This window comes from Malaclemys terrapin, chromosome 16 (assembly GCF_027887155.1).
Source record: "Malaclemys terrapin pileata isolate rMalTer1 chromosome 16, rMalTer1.hap1, whole genome shotgun sequence".
NCBI classification, from domain to species: Eukaryota; Metazoa; Chordata; order Testudines; family Emydidae; genus Malaclemys; species Malaclemys terrapin.
Genome location: NC_071520.1, coordinates 312,059 through 326,830, shown reverse-complemented (window position 1 = coordinate 326,830; position 14,772 = coordinate 312,059). Strand labels below are relative to the sequence as shown.

The following is a 14,772-nucleotide window of genomic DNA, read 5'->3' as shown; positions in this document are numbered from 1 at the left end:
GTTCTGTGCTTATCCCGTAAGTACCAGCAGGGCTGGACGGCCTTTCTCACTGTGCTGTGGGGAGCAGGTCCTGGGTACTAAGGGTCTGAAGAAGCTCTCAAGGACTAATTTTTTAAAATAATTGTTTTCAATGAATTGGGAGAAAACATACAATCACTGCGGATAAGATTGGGGGGTGACAAAATACAGGCAGAGTGGTAATTCCTGATGGCGAGAGGGCAGTGATATACAGCGATCTGGCTCATTTGGCCAGCTGGACCCATTCAAAGAAAACAAGTTTGAGCAGAGCCCAATGCAAGGTCCTATATGTAGCCACAAGGCACGCCGGCCACACCTCCAGAATGGTGACGTGCATCCAGGAAAGCAGTGACTCTGAAAAGGATTTAGGGGCCAGAGTGGAGAAGCCACTCAACATGAGCGCCCAGTGTGATGCTGTGGTAAACAGGGCTAAAGCCATCATTAGATGTAGGAGCAGAGCCGTGAGTAGGATAGGGAGGTGACACAGCAGCAGTGAGACTGCTATTGGAATACTGCCTCCAGTGTTGGTGTCCTCCTTTGAAAAAGATGGTCCTAGAAATTGGAGCTGGGGCAGCAAAGAGCCACCAAATGTTCTGAGGGCTGGAGAAAAATGCCTTCTAGTGAGCTATTGAAAGAGCTCAACCTGTTTAGCTTATCAAAAGAAGATTGAAAGGTGACTTCACTGAAGTGTTGAAATACCTTAATGGAGAGAAAATATTGGGTATTAAAGGGCTCTTTAATCGAGCAGAGAAAGGCAGAACAAGACCCAGTGGCTGGAAGGTGAAAAGAGACAAATTCCTATGACAAATAAGGCACAAATATTCAACAGCGAGGATGATTGACCACAGGAAGAAGCTACCATGGAAAGTGGTGGATTCTCCATCTCTTGATGTCATTTAATAAAGACTAGATGTCTTTCCGGAATGTGTTTGCCCCAAAAGTAGGTAGACAGGAGGCCAGTGATATGCAGGGGGTCAGATAAGATGCTCTAACGGTCTCTGCTGCCCATAAAGTCTACTCATTTCTGAGAAACCGAGTGTAGCATTGGGAGCAGCCTCTGCTTATTAAACAATCAGTTTGTCAGCACCTGCAGGACAATTTGGTTCTTAGGACTAGTGAGCATGGACTTGTCAAGAACAAATCATTCCAGACCAATCCTAGCTCCTTCTTTGGCAGGGTTAGGGGCCTAGTGGAGGTGGGTAAACAGTAGATGTGATCTATCTTGGTGTTAATAAGGCTTTTGACACAGTCCCATAGGACATTCTCACAAGCAAACAGATGCTGCTTAGCACTGTCAGAGCAGCTTTTGCTGGGGGATTCTCCCAGCACTTTCCAATAGTGGGAAAGTATGAAATCCCCATTTGACTGCTGGGGACAGAGCCTAGAGGGGGCAGCAACTTACCCCAAGTCCCACAGGTCAATAGGAAACCAGCAATGGAACCCAGGAGTCCTGACTCCCAGTTCCCTGCTCCAATCACTCCAGCGGAGTACACTCCCTCTCAAAGCAGGGGGACCGGACATGAGGGCCTGGTTCTAACTGCCAGCTGTGGGAGGGAGTGTGCAGCAGTGGTTAGTGAAGGGGCCTGGAAATAAGGACTGCTGGGTCTATTGGAGAGTGTCACTAGGAGCAGTGCATAAGATGAGGTGTCCTATCATGTTTACTCAGAGCAGATTAGGACATAATAGAATGGCTGAAATAGTTTATTTTATTTGTATTGTATTATTTTGCAATTGTTAAGAGCAGCAACTACTTAGCTCAGACTGAAGCATCTTATCTAATTTTTGAGATCTAAGTGTCTCCTCTTTGAGTGCCACGAGACAATTTAGCACATTGTAACAAAGAATTTTCATTGCCACTTGTTATGATTTCAAGAAAAAAACTGGTTTAGTTTGAATATGATTTTTGGTCAGGAACGGTTTCAATGAAATTTCCCCACCATCTCAATTCCTGGGCTCTATCTCTGCCTTTCGGGGGGGGGAGGGGGAGTTTGCTGTCTGTTAGAACAGGAGTCTGATTTGGATAGGGATAGAGACCTCTTCAATGTTTTTAATGAAGTAAATACTAATGGGAATTGTGTGATCATGGGAGACTTTAACTTCCCAGATATAGACCGGAGGACAAGTGCTAGTAATATAATAGGGCTCAGATTTTCCTAGATGTGATAGCTGATGGATTCCTTCACCAAGTAGTTGCTGAACCAACAAGAGGGGATGCCATTTTAGATTTGGTTTTGGTGAGTAGTGAGGATCTCTTAGAAGAAATGGTTGTAGGGGACAGCCTTGGTTTGAGCGATCATGAGCTAATTCAGTTTAAACTAAATGGAAGGGTAAACAAAAATAGATCTGTGACTAGGGTTTTTTTTTTCAAAAGGGCTAACTTTAAAACAATTAAGGAAATTAGTTAGGGAAGTGGATTGGACTGAAGAACTTGTGGAACAGATGGATCAGACTGAACAGATTCCAAACCTCTCGGAGGCTCTTACCTTCTAAACAGGGACGTCTGTTTTCTAGTAAAATCAGGAAAAAGAAATGAGAAAACTCAAAAGATGTTCCTCCTGGCGCTCACATATGTGACCCCTAATACTCTCTCAGTCCTCAAAGAGAGACCTCGAGAAGGAGACTTGCTGAAGGAAAGCTACAGGGGACTCAGAGGTTTCCCTGGCCCTGGGCCCCTGTCCTGCCTGGCTGATGTCAGCATCTCTCTGTGAGGTCACCACCTCCCAAGCACCTTTGACCAATAGGCTGAGGACCTGCAAAAGGCCTTTGTGATGTCACTGTCACACCCACCCCTCCCCTGCAGTGCTAATGTTCTGCTGCAGGCCAGACCCTTTGGAGGTTTGAGCTACTCCCTGTGGATCACCCCGCTCAATGAGTGTTCATTCTAGGAAGCAAGCCGGCTAGACAGTAAAACAGCAGAGGCTGCTCCCAATGCTACACTCAGTTTCTCAGAAATGAGTAGACTTTATGGGCAGAAGAGACAGTTAGAGCATCTAATCTGACCCCCTGCATATCACAGGCCTTTCTGCACCATATGGGGCAGGCAGAGCTCTGCCTGGGCGCAGGGGGAATGGGATGGGGGTAGATCAAGGAAAGTGGGGAGGGGAATGGGAGAGAGGGAAAGAGCTCCTGTCCCAGATGAAGGAATTTGGGGGCAGAGGAAAGGACCCTGCTCCACAGAGAGGGGAGAGGGTTTCTGTGAGTGCCAGGGGGCTCCATTTACCCTTCCACTAGCTCCCCATTTACAGAGAGCCAGAGCAGTACCTGCAGCAAAGAGCGGGAGTTGCTGATGGCCTCAGAGGCACAGGCCCTGCAGCGCCTCGGGCACCTGGCGCAAGTGCCGCATGATACGGAGCTGGCGCATCATATTGGCCGTGACGTCCTCATGCTGCAAGGGAACGAAAACCTGTCTGAGACTCAGACGCCTCCGAGGAATCAGGGGGGATTAATGGCCCCTGGAACCAGCAGCATTTCCACCCAGCCCCTGCCCACCTCTGAGGGATGGATTCCCGCTCCTGACCCCCAGGATGGAGTCTTGTTGTCCTTCCTAGTGACCTCCAGTGGCAACCCCCCTCCTTGTACGGGGAACTCCTGCCACTTCCCCCTCAGTGTCCCTGACAGCTGTTCCACCTCCAATCCACAGCTCAAGTTCTCAGACCCCTCTCCTCCAGCCCCACCCAGGTTGGGTAGGGAGGAGAGTGTAGCAGGGGGGCAGGAGGGATTCTGGCAGCAGTGAAGTGGGATGTGGGGAGGTTGAGACCTTTCCCCAAGTCACCCCAGCCACTAATGCTGAAGCCGCAGGATGGCAGCCCTGGTGAATGGGACGGATCGGCAGCCCCTGCTGACTAGGGTTACTATACGTCCGGTTTTTCCCGTACATGTCCTGCTTTTCGGCAATCAAACCCCCTCCGGGGGGAATTTCAGAAAAGCCAAACATGTCCGGGAAAATGCCGGCCGGGCACTTCCCCTCCCACGGCTCCTCTGCTCCGCTCCTCCCCTCTCAGACTTTAAGAGCCGAGCTGCCCGAGCCAGCCCTTCCCGGGCTCCAGCTGCTCTGGGAAAGCGACGGCCGGGGGCGCAGGGTCTGGGGGCTCCCCGGCAAACCGTGAAGCCGGTAGCGCTGGGGCAGCCCTTTCACCATGGCTGGGAGTGGGAGGGAGGAGGGGGAGGAGTTAGGGTGGAGAAGGGGCGGAGTTGGGGCGGGGCTAGGGGTTGGGAAATGGGCGGGGCCAGGGCCCGTGGAGGGTCCTCTTTTTTTATTTATTAGACATGGTAACCCTACTGCTGACTGAATCCTCCTGTTCTCTCCAGAACGGGTCCAGCCTTGCCAGTAGCAGGACAAGCGTCCCCTGCCCATGTGCCTCAGCCCTGCCTGGTCAGACGCCATCACCCGTCAGTCCTTGGCCTCCCAGGCTGCCAGTGATGGGAGCAACTCTGGGTGGTGGCTCGAGTGACACAGACACCAGACCACTAGGAATTGGGTGCGGCCCTGTGGGACAGGAGAGTCTCGCAGAGGGCACTTGGGGGACTATCCTGCCCTTCCCAAGAGCGATAGCACCCTGTCCTAAGAACATAAGTCTGGGATGAGGCAAAGCTTGTCATTAATTAGCCTGGCTAAAGAGCTGGGTGGAGCTGCTCCGGGGACAAGCTGGCTCGCTCCTGCTCATGGAGGTGAATTCATCTCCCTTCCCAGGAGCACCTGCTCTCCCTTTCATTCCCCACCAGGCTCCTTGTGCCAGGCCAGCGAATGGCCACAGGATGGGAATGAGGCCTGGGCCCCGCCCCAATCTCCTGAGTCCAATGCAGCTGCTCACCTTGTCCCCCATCAGCTGCTGGGTTTCCCCCAGGAGGGAGTAGGTGATAGGGAGAGAGACACACACACATTTGTCCTTCTGGTTGCAGGGCTTGTGTCCTTCCAATCCCATTGGTGGCAGCACAGTGGGCAGAGTCCTCGCTGCATGCCCGGCCCAACAGAATTGCAGGGCGTGGTGTGGATCACAGAAAGAGACAGAGAGACTCATCCTCCAGCCGGGGTCAGTCTGAGAGAAATTGGCTGGGGTCCCAGTCTCACTCTTCTAGCGGGTGCCATTTCCCAGCTGGGTTCCTTACCCCTCTGGTGCAGCAGCAGCTGGTAACCCCCCTCCTTGGTCTGCCGGCTGATGTCCTTGGCTGGGTCACTGACGGACAGAGCTAGCTGTGCCATGTGGTGACCCATCCTGGGGAATTCCGCTGAGTTCTAATGGACGGGAGAGGGAGAGGGGACTCCATCAGCATTTTCCTGTCAGCTCCCAGTCCCCGCCGGGCCAGGACTCTCCTTCCCCTCAGCCCCTCTGCAGGAGATGCTAGAGGATAGGAGCTAGAGCCAGACCCTTAATTTCCTCTGCCCCCAAGGAAGCCTGGAGCACAGGGCTGTGGGCAGGGCCCTCCATGAGGACATGCTTCCCCAGCTGCTCCAGGATGACAGGGAGGCATGAACCTGGAGCACAGTCCCCTTAAAAGCCCAGAGTCACCACTTAACTAGGACAAGAAGAACTTGACTCAAGCCAGGCTCACTCTCTGCTCTGACTCTGCCTCCCCAAGAAGAACATTCCTAACCCACAGCCCCTGCAGCAGCAGATCCTACAGCCCGTCGGAGCCAGCCCACCTACCCCTGGAGTCAGGAAGCTGGGGTCAGAGGGCACTTACGTCAAACTCAGGGAGGGTGATGGTGGATCTGAGCAGGGCCGTGCTGCTCTTAACGGCCCTGGCTCTCTCTCGCGGCACCCTGGACACGATCCAGTAGTTAATGTGCTGTGGGGAAAGGAGGCATTGCACTGACTGCCCTGACCAAGGATGCCCACTGGGGGCCCGGCTAGGAGGACAGACTGGAAAATGGATCTAAGAGTGAGGGTAAAATTGCCCCCACCCCTCTCATCGGGCTCAGCTCCAAGATGTACTGGAGCCTGTCGGTGTCTGGGGACTCTGCCAGCAGGTTCCCCAGCATGGCGTCCAGGAGGTCTGGCAAGACCCTAGGCAGATCCTGAAAGCAAGGGAGAGCCATGGGTCAGAGTTACGGAAACTGGGGCTACACCTGCCACAGGATGGGAAGACGGGTCTCTGGGAAGCTCGGAGGAGGTGGGTCTCCAGCTCTGGCTCCAGGGCAGGCGTCATGGTGCTGGCAAGAGAGAGGAGCCGGTATTAGACTGTGCAGTGCGGGGATGGGACTGTCACCAACACGCAGGTGAAACTGCAGCAAAATAGGCACAGGCTGGCGAGAATGGAAACTGAGGCACCGAGCCAGGGAATGAGAAGGCCAAGGTTTCTCAGACAGACAGTGGCAGGGCAGGAATAGCACCTGTTCCCTGGACCCTGCTGCCCCTCCTGTATCTGATCCTGGGAGTGAGCCTCTCCCCAAAGCCGTTGCAATGTTACTGGAGTGAAAAGAACAGCCCAGCCAGGAGAGAGTGACCCTTCCCCGCACCTCTGCCAGAGGAGCCACCCTTGGGCGGTGACCTGGGAGTGGGAGGGGCAGTGACTCCCAGCCCTGGGCCTGAGCAGCACTGGGGTTAGGGGAACCGGGCCGGAGGGTCTCGGTACCTGAGGTTGCCCACAGCAATCAGGGAGTTAGCGAGGACGGCGCCGGGTGGAGAGTTATCAGGCAGCTCCTCAATGAGCTCCTGTGAGACCCAAAGGAGACAAAGGAGCGTGTGAGATTCGGGCCTCACTGACACTTCCCAGTGAGGAGATTACACAGCCAGGGCCCCACACAGACAGCAGGATCCCCCGACCTGCCTCCCGCTCCTCCGATTCCTGCCCAATAGTGACCACTCTCCGAATTTCTCCTGTCTCTTCGCCCCGACCATTTCTGGTTTCTGCAGACTAGATGTTTTAGCAAAGTTTAGAATTCCTTGGTGCTCAACACCGTGAAACTCCCCTTTCTCCTTCACAAAGGGCTTTAACGGCCCTTATCTCACCCAGGCTCTCGACTGCCCAAAGTTGGAGAATTGTCCCTGTTCCCACTGCAGAGCACCCCCCATGACACACACACAGAGTCCTCCTGGTGGTGGACCTCCCACAATGGGAGTTGTAGAGCACCCCCCACGACACACACACCCCCTGCTGGTGGTGGGAGGGGAACAGAGGAAAGGACAGAAGACGTAAGAGATGAAGAGAAAGGAGGGAGGGATGGAGGAAAAGGTAAAACAAAAAGGACAAACCCTAATGTCCCCAGTGATTCTAAGGGACAAAATCCCAGGTGGGGAATAAAATTCGACCACCTTAAGCTAGTGTTTTCCATGCCTAGAATTCAGCTGGCGCCAGATGCATCAGACTGAACAGGTTCCAAACCTCTCGGAGGCTCTTACCTTCTAAACAGGGACGTCTGTTTTCTAGTAAAATCAGGAAAAAGAAAAGAGAAAACTCAAAAGAGGTTCCTCCTGGCGCTCATGTATGTGAACCTAAATACTCTCTCAGTCCTCAAAGAGTGACCTCGAGAAGGAGACTTGCTGAAGCAAAGCTACAGGGGACTTTGAGGTTTCCCTGGCCCTGCGCCCCTGTCCTGCCTGGCTGATGTCAGCATCTCTCTGTGAGGTCACCACCTCCCCAGCACCTTTGGCCAATAGGCTGAGCTCCTGCAAAAGGCCTTTGTGATGTCACTGCCACACCCACTCCTCCCCGGCAGTGCTAATGTCCAGCCACAGGGCAGACACTTTGGAGGTTTGAGCTACCAAAGAGGAGACACTTAGATCTCAAAAATTAGATGAGATGTTTCAGTCTGAGCTAAGTAGTTGCTGCTCTTAACAATTGCAACATAATAAAATACAAATAAAATAGACTATTTCAGCCATTCTATTATGTCATAATCTGATCTGAGTAAACATGATAGGACACCTCATCTTATGCACTGCTCCTAGTGACACTCTCCAATAGATCCCCATCCTCCACCTGCCGGGAGGTAGGTAGGGGTGGATTGTTATCCCTACTTGAAAGAGGGAGAAGCTAAGGCTGAGAAAGGAGAATTGACTTGTCTTAGGTCACACAGCCAGTCCGTGGCAGAGTTAGGAATAGGACCCAGGAGCCCTGATTTTCAAACTAACCATCGGATCTTGAATTTCAGACATTGAATGACCTGAATAAAGTGCTCTCAAGTGACTTCCAGACCAGCAAGAGTTCATAGTAATTATTCAGCAAGTATTTTAGGAGAACTGGAATGGTAGAGAAAATAATGAACTGCAGAGAAGCAGCAAAATTTGTCGAACATATGACTGGTTATGACTATTTACTTGGTCTTAAAAGAAAACAACAGGGACCTGAGTCTCCTCCCTGTCAATAACCCCCTGCTCAGCCAATCAGGGTAGAGACCGAGGGGCGGGAGGATGAGGGTTCTCACCAGAGAGCCCAAAGGATGGCCCAGGTCACCGCTGGGGATCACTGTCTGAGCACTATTTCAGCCCCACATTTTTCGGTGGACCTCCCACAATGGGAGTTATAGAGCACCCCCCACGACACACACACCCCCTGCTGGTGGTGGGAGGGGAACAGGGAAAGGACAAAAGAAGTAAGAGATGAAGAGAAAGGAGGGAGGGATGGAGGAAAAGGTAAAAGAAAAAGGACAAACCTTAATGTCCCCAGAGATTCTAAGGGACAAAATCCCAGGTGGGGAATAAAATTTGGCCACCTTAAGCTAGTGTTTTCCATGCCTAAAATTCAGCTGGCGCCAGATGCAGCAGACTGAACAGGTTCCAAACCTCTCAGAGGCTCTTACCTTCTAAACAGGGACGTCTGTTTTCTAGTAAAATCAGGAAAAACAAAAGAGAAAACTCAAAAGAGGTTCCTCCTGGCGCTCATATACGTGAACCTAAATACTCTCTCAGTCCTCAAAGAGAGAGACCTCGAGAAGGAGACTTGCTGAAGTAAAGCTACAGGGGACTCTGAGGTTTCCCTGGCCCTGCGCCCCTGTCCTGCCTGGCTGATGTCAGCATCTCTCTGTGAGGTCACCACCTCCCCAGCACCTTTGACCAATAGGCTGAGGTCCTGCCTTTGTGATGTCACTGCCACACCCACCCCTCCCCTGCAGTGCTAATGTCCTGCCACAGGGTAGACACTTTGGAGGTTTGAGCTACTCCCTGTGGATCACCACACTCAATGAGTGTTCATTCTAGGAACTAAGCCGGCTAGACAGTAAAACATCACGAGTTGCTCCCAATGCTACACTCGGTTTCTCAGAAATGAGTAGACTTTATGGCCAGAAGAGACAGTTAGAGCATCTAATCTAACCCCCTGCATATCACAGGCCTCCTGTCTACCACAATAGCTACTTTTGGGGCAAACACATTCCGGAAAGGCATCTAGTCTTTATTAATGACATCAAGAGATGGAGAATCCACCACTTTCCTTGGTAGCTTCTTCCTGTGTTCAATCATCCTCGCTGTTGAATATTTGTGCCTTATTTGTCATAGGAATTTGTCTCTTTTCACCTTCCAGCCACTGGGTCTTGTTCTGCCTTTCTCTGCTCGATTAAAGAGCCCTTTAATACCCAATATTTTCTCTCCATTAAGGCATTTCAACACTTCAGTGAAGTCACCTTTCAATCTTCTTTTGATAAGCTAAACAGGTTGAGCTCTTTCAAGAAGGCATTTTTCTCCAGCCCTCAGAACATTTGGTGGTTCTTTGCTGCCCCAGCTCCAATTTCTAGGACCATCTTTTTCAAAGGAGGACACCAACACTGGAGGCAGTATTCCAATAGCAGTCTCACTGCTGCTGTGTCACCTCCCTATCCTACTCAGGGCTCTGCTCCTACGTCTAATGATGGCTTTAGCCCTGTTTACCACAGCATCACACTGGGAGCTCATGTTGAGTGGCTTCTCCACTCTGGCCCCTAAATCTTTTTCAGACTCATTTCAGACTCCCCATTCTGGAGGTGTGGCCGGCGTGCCTTGTGGCTACGTATAGGACCTTGCTCTGCTCAAACTTGTTTTCTTTGAATGGGTCCAGCTGGCCGAATCAGCCAGATCGCTCTGTATCACTGCCCTCTCCCCATCAGGAATTACCACTCTGCCTGTATTTTGTCACCCCCCAATCTTATCCGCAGTGATTTTATTTTTTCTCCCAAGTCATTGATAACAATTATTTTAAAAAATTAGTCCTTGAGAGCTTCTTCAGACCCTTAGTACCCAGGACCTGCTCCCCACATCACAGTGAGAAATGCTGTCCAGCCCTGCTGGTACATAGGGGATAAGCACAGAACAAACGTACCTTTAGGAGCTGTGTTGTCCGTAGGCTCTGAACAACATGTGGGGGTCAGCAGATTACAAACGCACGACAGACCTGTAGTGTAGACAGGTCCCAACTGTGTCTCGGTTTCCCACCCTGTAAAATGGGGAGAACAAACAAAACCTTGATTAGCTCCATTTCATAGCTGGGGAAACCGAGGCACCCAGCGGTGCAGAGACTCGCTCATGGTCCCAAAGCCAGGAATAGAAAACAGCAGATCTGATAGCCAGGCCTGGGACCTAACCCTGGTTTTCCTGGCCTTGCTGCTCTAAGTTTAGTCACAGCCTCCATGTCTTTTCCCCCGTGTCCCTTAACCCCACGTCACTGCAGAAGAGAGATTTTCTGGTAGCCAGCTGGCTCTCCTGCATGTGGATGTCGTTCCGAAAGACGTGCTCTGGCTCAGTCCCATGCTATGGTTGGCTGAAGGAACCACTTGGTCACATTCTAGGCCCTGAGTTATACAGGACGGCGACTAGATGCACATAATGGTCCTTTCTGACCTGAACCTCTATCAATCGCTACATTTTCTGCTGCTAGGAAGAGAACTCTGGACCTATTTTCTCTCATTCACTTTCAGTCGGAATAATTTCAATCCAGGCCAAAGGATTTCCTCTTCCATTGTGTCTTCAGCACCTTTGGGAGCAACCAGTTACTTTTACCCACAGGTTTCAGAGTAACAGCCGTGTTAGTCTGTATCCGCAAAAAGAAGAACAGGAGTACTTGTGGCACCTTAGAGACTAACAAATTTGTTAGTCTCTAAGGTGCCACAAGTACTCCTGTTCTTCTTTTTACCCACAGGTTACCAGTTTCAACCTGTCCCAGGGTGAGATGGCCAGGAAAGGGGTTGGAGCTCAACTGCACCTGGCCCAGGTGATGCAGCTCCCTAGGGTGAAGGGAATAAGTGTGGGGGTCACGTGACAAGACGCAGCCTGTGACTAGGACCCAGGCCTGCTGAGAGATAGAAGGGCAGCCTGTGCTCAGCCAGGAGAGAGACCCCAAAGGAAGCAGGCATTGGAGGGGCTTGGAGAGTCCTTTAAAGGTCAGGGACAAGCTGGGAAGGGGCCAGGCTGAGCACTAAGGACCAGGCCCTAGGAGGGAAAGACAGGGCAGTTTAGGAGATGGGGCAGATAGTCCAGTTGGTTTCGGCTCCCAGGACCAGACACCCAGAGGTGAAGGTGATTGTCGGGGCTTCTGTCCTTCTTCCCCAGTGTAGATTTGATAGTGGAGAAGACTGATGCCGTAAGAGGGAAGTGAGTTACCCCAAGGTCACCCAGTGAGTTTATATCACGAATGCATACTCGGAAGGATCCAATAGAAACATGGATTTTCCAGTCTCTTCTTTCTAGGAGTCCCCAGGGCTAAGGTAAAACCCCTGCGGCCCCTCCCCATTCTGCTCACCTCCAAGATGTGCTGGAGTTTGTCTGTGCTGGGGGGTGCTGTCAGCAGGATCGAGAGCTCGTCATCCATGTTCTCTGGGCAGGCCTTGCTCAGAGCCTGCCAGCGGAGGGAGACCAGGGGTCAGGAGCCTGCATTAGCACCGGTGTGCCATTGACCAGGAGCTGGCTGAGGTAAGCGCCGCCTGGCCGGAGCTCGCACCCAGAAACCCTGCCCCAGGTCAGAACCCCCTCCCACACCCAAATTCCCTCCCAGACCTCACACCTGGCACCCCAACCCCCTGCCCCAGGTCGGAACCCCCTCCTGTACCCTAATCCCTCCCAGACCCCACACCCCCACCCGCACCCCAATCCCCTACCCCAGCCCTGAGCCCCCTCCCGCACCCAAACTCCCCCCAGAGTCCGCACCCCAACCCTCTGCCCCAGACCGGATCCCCCTCTGGCACCCCAAACCCCTAATCTCCAGCCCAATCCCAGAGCCCGCATCCCCACCGGAGCCCTCACCCCTCCCTGCACTCCAACCCCCAGCTCCAGCCCAGTGAAAGTGAGTGAGGGTGTGAGAGCGAGCGACTGAGGGAGGTGGGCTGGGCTGGAGTGAGTGGGGTTGGGGCCTTGGGGAAGGGCATGAAAGGGGTTGGGTCAAGGGCGTTTGGTTTTGTGCAAGTAGAAAGTTGACAACCCTACTTAAGGACCTTTGAAAAGCAGCCTCCTTAGCACTGCTCCTGATAGCAGGGGCCAAGGCGCCCCCGGACATGAGAACCACAATAGGCCAGAGCAAAACGCTGCGTTAGAAATCGGAGCTCAGGCTGCCAAGCGAACGATAGCTGGCAGACAGGAGATGCGGGAATTAAGGTTGTGCCTTCAGCCAGCAACTGGTGTTCATCCGTTTGCACCACACACACATCTGTAGGCAGGGCCACTATTTCCTTGTCTGTCTGCCTGTTTAGCATCTCTCGGTCCTTACTGTGCCCATCACCGTGGTGTCTGAGTGTCAAACCAAGGGTTTGACGTGTGCATATGAAACTGCCTGACTGGAAGGACGTGGTTTGGTGTGGATCAGTGACTGCTGGGGCGATTGGTGGCAGAAGGCTCTGAGAGCCTGGCTCATTCCAACCTGGCTCATTCCAATGGCTTCTACAGCTGAGAGCAGCCCAGTCTCCTGCCTGGGTCCGACGCAAACCAGGAAGTACAGGACCACGGTTAAAAAGAGCAGCTCAAAAGATCATTTTCGCTGAGCCCAGCCCTGCACAGATTTCCAGCTTAGGTTTGCATTTTCAGCAAAAGTTCTTCTTGATTATTTTCTCCCAACCCCTTTGTGCCTCCATAATAGCCAGCCACCCTGTCAATCGCATCCTGGGGCGCTCCAGGGACAGCGTGTGTGCGTGTATGTGTACGTCTGTCTATATGTGTATGTGTACATGTGTGTATGTATGTGTGTACGTGTATGTGCACATGAGTGTGTGCACATGTGAGTGTGCGTGTGTATGTGTGTACATGTACCCCAGTCAGATGTATACATCTGGATTTCCTTTGAAAGAATTTTCAATTGAGCTGATCAAGTGCAATGGCAAAGCACCCAATTCCTCTGCCCCCCAACTGCCTTCGCTGCTTTAACGTACAACCTGCTCTGCTGGCACCTCTGACTCCTGAAAGCCCTAACGCTCCAGGGGAGCAGGCCGTGCCCTGCCCTGCCCTGCCCTGCCCTGACTGCCCCGGGTGTTACCTCGGAGGGAATCGTTCCAGATTCCAATGGGTGGCAGGTCCAGGGAAGAGCCTTATCTGGGGGAGGCTGTACCAGACCCGCCCGACCCAGGCAGGCTCCCAGGTACTCTCTGCTCGGGGCTGATAAGGCTTCTTAGCAGTTTCTCTCCAAACAAATTCCAGTTCAAGACACCTGAGAGCTCCACAGCAGGGCAGCATCCCCAGAGCGCAGCAGGGCGGGGGTTAGGGGGAGCAGTAGGTAGCAGCACCTGCCCCTCGTACGGCAGGAGCGAGAAGTGCCAGCCACGTGCTGCCTCCATCCCCAGAGGCCAGGTTAGAGTGAATTCCCACGTCCCCGCACGATTGGTTCCGTCACTCTTCTACACTTACATGGATTTCCAATGTCAATGTTTCTAACATCAGCTTTGCCAGCTCTCCTTACACCTTTGTCTGCTAGAGCAAAAACCTGAAATGCAGCTACCTCCTCCTGCTGGGTGACTATAGACCTTAATGACAGAGCTCGCAACTACTTAGTCAAGCTGACTAGCTGCAGCCCCTCGGGTTGCCTGCTCGAAGGTGTGCTGGCCAGGCCACAAGTCATTTCTGTGCCTCTTCCCTGCTCCTTCTCAGCATTTGAACATCATTTGACTAGTGTGAACAAGAGTCTATACTGGGGAGAGCCCAGGGTGAGAGTCACTAGACCCTGGTTATACAGTGCTCTGTCACGGCTCTGAGGTGCAGTTAACTTCACTTGCTGCACAAGGAACCAGTCCCAGAATTTGAACCAATTGTCCATCAGCGAGTATTTGACTCCCTCTGTCCGGGATGGATGAATTGGGATTCTTGGCCCCTGCATTTGTGTTTCAAGCTTCACTCCGGCTCATCCCTTTTCAGCTGCCCCGTGCGCTCATCTCCTGCTCCTCACCCAGGAGCGCCGCCAGCTTTTTTGCCGCCCTAGGCGGCGGAAGGTCCCGCCCCCTAAATACCACCCCCGACAGAGGCGGCGGAAAGTCTCGCCCCCGAAATACTGCCGACGACCGGGGCGGCCTGTAACAATGCTGGTTCTGGTGGGACCCAACTGAGAGTGCCAATTCAGGACAAATTGCTCAAACAGGGCAGTTACAGCCCAAGGCTGGGGGTTTTCCACCTCTAAGGCAAACCAAACCAGCCAGACAGTGAAGTCTTGGGTCTCACCCCACTGGCTAACCACAAGTCACACAAGCAATTCCCTTAGACACTCCAGTTTCCCAGTATCACCACCAGTGCCACTCGATATGGGGACAAATGGTTATGAAAACCAATACCCCAGTAAAAGGGAAAAAAAGGTTCTCTCGATCCCGAAGGACCAAGCCCCAGGCCCAGGTCAATATACAAATTAGATCTTACCCACAAATCAAGCTGTTGCCAATCC

The 14,772-nt window shown here is 52.6% G+C and overlaps 1 long non-coding RNA gene across 1 annotated transcript; it reads right to left on the bottom strand.

Moving 5' to 3' along the window:
- Nucleotides 1–4,338: 4,338 nt before the first annotated feature.
- Nucleotides 4,339–7,048, bottom strand: LOC128824909 (uncharacterized). The gene is made up of 3 exons (XR_008442543.1): nt 6,592–7,048; nt 5,701–6,034; nt 4,339–5,251 (listed from the first exon to the last, which is right to left on the bottom strand). It is a non-coding gene; the product is annotated as an uncharacterized LOC128824909 (long non-coding RNA).
- Nucleotides 7,049–14,772: the final 7,724 nt, after the last annotated feature.